This window comes from Salvia hispanica, chromosome 4 (assembly GCF_029641045.1).
Source record: "Salvia hispanica isolate PSC_SH4W2 chromosome 4, Shi_PSC_v1, whole genome shotgun sequence".
Taxonomy (NCBI): Eukaryota; Viridiplantae; Streptophyta; class Magnoliopsida; order Lamiales; family Lamiaceae; genus Salvia; species Salvia hispanica.
Genome location: NC_142695.1, coordinates 31,542,791 through 31,549,985, shown reverse-complemented (window position 1 = coordinate 31,549,985; position 7,195 = coordinate 31,542,791). Strand labels below are relative to the sequence as shown.

The 7,195-nt window shown below is 34.0% G+C and overlaps 2 long non-coding RNA genes across 3 annotated transcripts; one reads left to right on the top strand and one right to left on the bottom strand.

Moving 5' to 3' along the window:
- Positions 1 to 3,344: 3,344 nt before the first annotated feature.
- LOC148928451 (uncharacterized) lies at positions 3,345 to 4,669 on the bottom strand. The gene is made up of 2 exons (XR_016137705.1): positions 4,070 to 4,669; positions 3,345 to 3,545 (listed from the first exon to the last, which is right to left on the bottom strand). It is a non-coding gene; the product is annotated as an uncharacterized LOC148928451 (long non-coding RNA).
- A 20-nt stretch (positions 4,670 to 4,689) lies between these two features.
- LOC125222843 (uncharacterized) lies at positions 4,690 to 6,198 on the top strand. Of its 2 annotated transcripts, none has more exons than XR_007176618.2 (2): positions 4,690 to 5,025; positions 5,111 to 6,198. It is a non-coding gene; the product is annotated as an uncharacterized LOC125222843 (long non-coding RNA). The 2 variants fall into 2 exon arrangements; XR_007176617.2 differs by having other exon boundaries at positions 4,711 to 5,020.
- The last annotated feature ends 997 nt before the right edge of the window (positions 6,199 to 7,195 follow it).

The following is a 7,195-nucleotide window of genomic DNA, read 5'->3' as shown; positions in this document are numbered from 1 at the left end:
ACAAACTACACACACTTCACACATTTCACACACTACATACATTTCACACACTACATAAATTCAAAAATAGGATGCTTGAAATGTGTTAAATGTGACTAGTGTTTGTAGTGTGTGAAATGTGTGTAGTTTGTGAAATAGATGTATTGTGTGTAGTGTGTGACATGTGTGTATTGTGTGAAGTGTGTGAAGTGTGTGTAGTGTGTGAAATGTGTGTAGTATGTGTAGTGTGTGAAGTGTGTGTAGTGTGTGAAGTGTGTGAAATGTGTGAAGTGTGTGAAATGTGTGTCTTGTGTGAAATGTGTATGGTGTGTGAAGTGTGTGTAGTGTGAAATGTGTGTATTGTATGAAATGTGTGCAGTGTGTGAACTGTGTGAAGTGTGTGTAGTGTGTGTAGTGTGTGAAATATGTAAAGTGTGTGGAGTGCAGTGTGTGTAGTGTGTGAAGTGCGTGTAGTGTGTGAAATGTGTGTAGTGCTTTTTTTGGTAGAATCAACTTATTATTTATTCATATTTCATTACATTCCATTTCTATATTATTTGTAGATATCAAAACATAGGAATGAAATCAATCAAGGAATAACAATTCCATTCCTTTTGCATTCCTTGTGCTTACCAAGCACAAGAATGGAAACATTCATTCCATTCCCTCCTCATTCTATTCCATCCACATTTAATGCTTCTAACTTTTTATATGATACTGTTAGTAATATGTTAGGTGGAATGTGATCAAATGAAAACTCTAAATATTGTAAAACTTAAAACTATGATCTGGGCCATTGAAAAATGTCAACTGATCACAAAAAAGCATCAGCAGGAAAATGTCAACATAATTTCAACATAATTTCAACAGTATTCAATGATTGATGTTGTGTTGATATTGTGTTGATACTGTGTTGACATTAAAATCTTGAAATTTTACACTATATTGATATTGTATTGAAACAGTGTTGAAGTTGTGTTGAGGAGTTTTGAGTTTGTACAATATATAAGTTTGCATTTTATCACTACCCTATGTTAGGTAAGGGGAGTGATCATTTGCTAACTCATCATTTAATTGTTAACTACAACTAATTTAAGGCCATAAGATTTTAGAAAACGTGTGGTCTACAATTTGCCACGTGTAATTTTCATTTTTATTAATAAAATCAAAAAAGATAAAAAAAAAACTCCAAATTAGGGTTTTGGATTAAAATGTCAATATAGTGTTTCAAAAATATCAACACAATGCTTTGAGAATGTCAACACAATATTTTAAGAATGCTAACCCATTGCTTATATTGACATTTACATATATTATATTGACATATTTTATATAGTATGTTGACATTTCTGTTGTACGAAAAAATTAAAAATTTTCAAAAAAAAATTCAAATTTTGACGTCGGAACATATGCATGTAGGATATCGTTGGAATCCTTATGAAATTATCTTTAATTTGATATATGTTATATGAATTTAAAGTTTTGGGATTTCTTTTAAAAGTTAGTTATAACTAAATATGTAGTTAATTGACATTAATACCCCTATTGATATTTTTTGGAATTAATCCTATGGCCTTATTGACGTTTTTTGTTGATCGTATTGACATTTAGGGATTAATGATCTAAACGCTTAATTTGAATATCTAATGATTATTATTTAGTTGTATTAGCAATTAAGTTATTAGTTAGCAATCCCCTTTAAGTAAAGTATTAAATGTGGTAATTGATTAGTAAAAGATTGTAATTGACTAATTTTCTCCCTAATTAAATTCATATTGGATTTGATTTTACGTATTAATTGATTGCCACATTTTATGATTTGCCTACTGAGGCTCTTTATATTTAGCAACAATTATGTTAGGGATTAATATATTTTACAAACGTGAGGCCGTTAGCCATATCATCTCCTTAATCAACACCCGTCATTTTCTAAACTAAATTAATTAGCTCCTGCCATATGAAAATGCAATCAATTTGCTTTTACTCTTTGACATTAATGACATTTTTTTTTAATCTTTTTAATTAGGAATATTAGCATCTAATATCACGAAACTTTCAAAAAGTTGGGTTTTTCCCACAAACTTTAAAATTGACAAATAATATCACGAAATTTATCCCCAGTTTATTTTTTCCCACGAATAAAAAAATTCCCACAAATAATATTATGATACGGATTTGTTTTCGTAATTTCTCGACAACAATTTTGAGAGCTTCAAGTTTTTCAATCTTTGAAGATAGTTTTTCTTGAAGCATACCCTCCAAAATTGTTATTTAATCTATTAAAATAACATGAATTTTTTTATTCATGGAAAAAAATAAACTGAGGGTAAAGTTCGTGATATTATTTGTCAATTTTAAAGTTCGTGGGAAAAATCCAACTTTTTGAAAGTTTCGTGATATTAGATGCCAATATCCCTTTTAATTATTAGTTTGCTTAGTTTCGTTCAAAATCTATAGCAATATTGTAATTAGGGATGTCAATGTAGCTGCAACCCGTGGGCCGACCCGAATAGCCCGCCAAATTTATAGGGTTAGGATTGAAAATTTATAGCCCGATAAAATTACAGCCCGATTAGCCCGCACCCGATTAACCCGCAACCCGTTAGTGCCAGACCCTAAAACCCGATGGACTGGCCCGAAAACCCAATAAAATTTCTATCGTTCTATTTGTTTGACTCTAATTCGACACTTCATTGGTTATTTTATAATATAGATTACTAAAAAAATAACTTTCAATTTTGTATATTAAATATATAGATTATATATTAAATTTTTATTAACATAATAATAGATATATAAATTAGAAACCTCAAATTCACTTAAAAATATATTTAAATTTTTAAAACATGCTTTAAAATTTCTTAATGTTTATGTTTTATTTTGCATAAATCTCAAATATTAGTATTTGATCATGTTTATGTTTGAGTTTAAGCATATATCTCAAATTTATCATAATTAAATATTTTACATTTTATAAATATAACTAATTTTCACCATTATTTATTGGATTGAACGCATGCTAATTTTATTGGTAGCAACCCGATTAGCCCGCTGGTCTAGCCCGAAACCCGAGCTTTTAGGGTTAGGGTTGAACTTTTATAATTCGAAAAATTATAGCCCGATTAGCCCGCACCCGATTGACCCGCAACCCGAATAGGGTTGACCCGAAACTCGGTGGGCTGACCCGATTGACATCCCTAATTGTAATAATAGTTCGCTCTTTTTTTTATCATAATACATTTTTTATTTGTGGTAATTATTAGTGTCACGACCGCACCTTGCTAGGGATAGCAAACGCGGTTTATCGCGACTAGGGGAGGATTCAAGAAGCGGGGGAAGAAAGGGGAATCTCGGCACAACTGAAATGAACGAAATCAAATTGGAATAACTGACAAAATATATCAGAGTGCATGATACAAAGGAACATAAGTTCAACTTTTATACTGCAGCGGAAGAGTCAAGAGAGAATGACACCGTGTATGGAGACACGATTCATCCGAGCATTATAATACTGAAACACATTCGCCATCTTTGCTCAACACCGCCCTTCGTCATCACCGCTTAACCTGCACATTTTTAAAACATATGCAGGGCTGAGTACTTGATGTACTCAGTGAACACAATGCCGAAATATATTTTCATAAAAACTGGTTTTGTCAAGCCATAACTGAGTGAACTCGGGGTTTTATTGAAAATGTCCGAGAACACTAAAATCATTTTTCTCTTTAAAACTGTGACTGCGCAGTCAATTTTTCCTGGAACATATACCATATCTGAACTTCATTCTGGTGCCGGGAATGTGGCCACATTCCACGGTCACAATGACCGGCCAACTCGAAGGATGGCTCCCGGTCCCTGGTGTACACTAGCCTGAGCAGGGAATCACTCCCACACTCAGACCCGAATTCGATTCACAACATAACTGGTCTAGTAGGGTCGCTCCCCTTTCTAGACGAACAGATAGGTAATGCTCAAAACAAAAACATGGCAAGACAAAACATACTTTGAATTTAAATAACTGAAAGCATTTTTCACCACATAATAATGTAGGATAGAAAGCCCATAAAAATACTTTAGTTCGAAAGCCCACCTCGTTCGTTTAATTTTCCTTAACTTGAATTTCTTGCTCTGTCCTTAATTTGCGGAGATAACCTTTTTGAAAACATCACCACATAATAATATAAAACACTAATTAGACTTCAAGAAAATCTTAAACTCTAATAGGAATGCATGCCTCCTAATTAATCCCTTTTATTTATTTATTTTTTTCATTATTCTTTAAAACATTCCTAAAACTCGCATACTATTTAATGTTTCTTCGTTCACTATTCTCGGCTTCGATTGAATTAAACTTTATACTTAACTTCAAAATTTACTCTTATGCAAAACTCTAAAATAAATCCAAGGAACAATTATTTGATCTTAGTTACAAGAAACCATAAAAATTATAATCGAACCTTAGATTAAAACATAGGCTAAAATATAATTAAATTTTGAAAATGGGCCTTCCTACATTTATTTACTACAGCACCAAATTATTAAAAGGTTGGCCCAGATTCATTTTTTTTTTTTTTTTTCACTGGTTCAACCCAAATGAATTATCATTAGCCCAATAGCAAATAATAATAAACAATAAACAATATATATATACTCCCAATTCATCTTCCTCCTCATTTCACCGTAGCCAAAAATTAGAGGAACTCCCCCCCCTTTCAATTGCTGCCATCGCCGCCCCCCCGTCCGCCGTCGCCGCCTCCACCTCCGGCGGGGCCCTCTCTCTCTCTCTCTCTCTCCCCTCCATCCGTCTCTCTTCTTTCTCTCCTCTCTCCCTCTCTTTCTTCTCTCACTCCTCTCTCCTCTCTCGGCCCTGCTTACGCCGGCGTCGTCGCCGCTGCTGTGCGCGCGGCGGCTCACCGTCGCTGCCTTCTCCCTCTCGGATTCCGCCGCCGTCACCGCCATGCACCACCTAGACCGCCGCCGACCTCTCTACCTATCTCCCTCTTTCTCTCGGATCCGCCGCTCCCTCGCCATTCTCCGACAGGTAAGGTAGGCCAGTTTATCAGTTATCCCTTTTGTTTTATTTCTAAAGATTAAATCTTTAATTTCAAGGTTTGGTATTTTTAACTTGTAGATTTGTGAAGGGGCGAAATCAGTGATGGATTCGAAGGAGGTTGGGCTGTCATCGTTGGCTGACAGTTTCCTAGCTCGCCCGGAATCCGACAGATTCATGACCGTGAGATAAGTTTTCCTAGCTTGTGCTTACTTTGGTGGTAGGACTTGGTTTGTCTACTCTATGGATTTGGTGACTCTTGAATAATGTGTTGCTACGACTCATGGTGAAACATGTAAATCTTGGTGTGAATTTTTTACTTTGGGCAGATTCTACTTGCAACTATATGTATGCAGACTTGTACATATGAAAGAAAAGAAGGGCTTGGTGTTTACCTTTTGATGTGGGAACAAAGTGTTGTTGGATTGTAGGCTTGATCCTACGATTGTCTGCAGCTCTCTGCAACTCTCCCTCCTCGTACTCCTTTATTCTATATATGTGTATGAAGAGAATTTGTAGAATGTTTGATAGTGATGGGTTTCCTGAAGTGGAAAGACTGGGATTTATATAGTTGCTATTTCTTCAAGTTGCTATGCAAGGGGGGGGGGGGGGTTTACAATGGGGGAGGTTTAACATGGGGGAGGTTTAATCTGGGGAGGTTTACTGCCAAAAGATCTCCTCAAAATCTCCTCAAGGATCTAATTTGGATCCTATTTCTTGATCTTACGGCTAAAAAATATGGCTTGAGAATTGAGGAAGCATTTGAAGCTTTGATCTCTCTGCACTTGCATTTAATGTCCACTTGGTTGAAATCTTGCAAGGATTTTGATTGGATTTGGGAATGAATTTCATCAAATCTATTATTGGATTTCATTTGATACTCCCTAATCCATTCAAAGATTTACTCCACAATTTATTTTGTTACTCTCTCTAATTCTCTTCTTTTGTAGTAAATAGCATCTATTTATGGAGCATGGGCTATCCTCGTCGATGTATCGGCTTTCCTCGGAGCTTGAGCACGACCGTTGAGCGGCTGCCCGAACTTGCACGCCTATCTCTTATTGTAAAAGATTAGGATTTGGTTGTATTGTATATTTTAATCGGACTTCTCGTATCACGTACTATTATTTGGATTTATTATTTTAAACTAATCGTTGTAAAACCAACAACTCCTATTGTATACTTCGTCTTGATTTCTTTATAACTCAAAAAGATCGATATTAAAAATTCAAACGGGCAGTTTATAAATACTACATTGATCACTTATTTATATTATGTAGTTAAGATCATAATAATAATACTAAGGTTCAAAAGTTGGGGATGTTACAATTAGTTTCAATGATTAATTCTAATTTATTGAATAATAATACTAAGGTTCAAAAGTTGGGATGTTACAATTAGTTTCAATGATTAATTCTGATTTATTGTAATGAGCAACACATTTTCATTAAATTTGTGGTAATTCATGTATTGTGTTTACAAATAATAATTACTGAATTAGTTCTTAATAAATTGTATTTGGCATTTGCATTATTTCATTTATTTCTTAATTTTATTTAATTCTCTTTTTACACAAACACTACAATATGCTAACCTTCAAAGAAATTATACCAAATTGTTGGGTTAATTTAAATAAAAATTAATTCATGGGGTCATCACTAATAGAATATGATGTCAAAGTCGGAAACTTCTAGTTGTGTTCATAGAGACTAATTAAATTTACCAGAACTTGTCAAAGTGTCGACATATGACTCTCGATGAGATTAAATTTTATATTTTAATAAATTAGCATTGAAAAAGAAGTGTTAATCTCTAGCAAAGTATTATCTTTTGAGTTTAGTAGACATTGACCGACAGGAAAATTGTTGTGATGGTTTCAAAAGCAAAATCTTGAATGACCAATTATGAAGTCATTACCTGGGGACTATGTATATGTTTGATGTATACACCTACCATGACAAAATTTATTATTTCAACCTTAGAAATATGTATTTTTATTTTACCTTCTAGAATAGATTGATAATGGTCAGAGCTTGTGTAACATCTCGGAATTTAGAACCCCCCTAGAATTAATTGTTGATGACGTGGAATCGAGAATGCAGTTATTTCACGAGGTGATATGGTCGAATTAAGTTTAGGGTTTGTGTGAAAGTTTGAAAAGTCAAA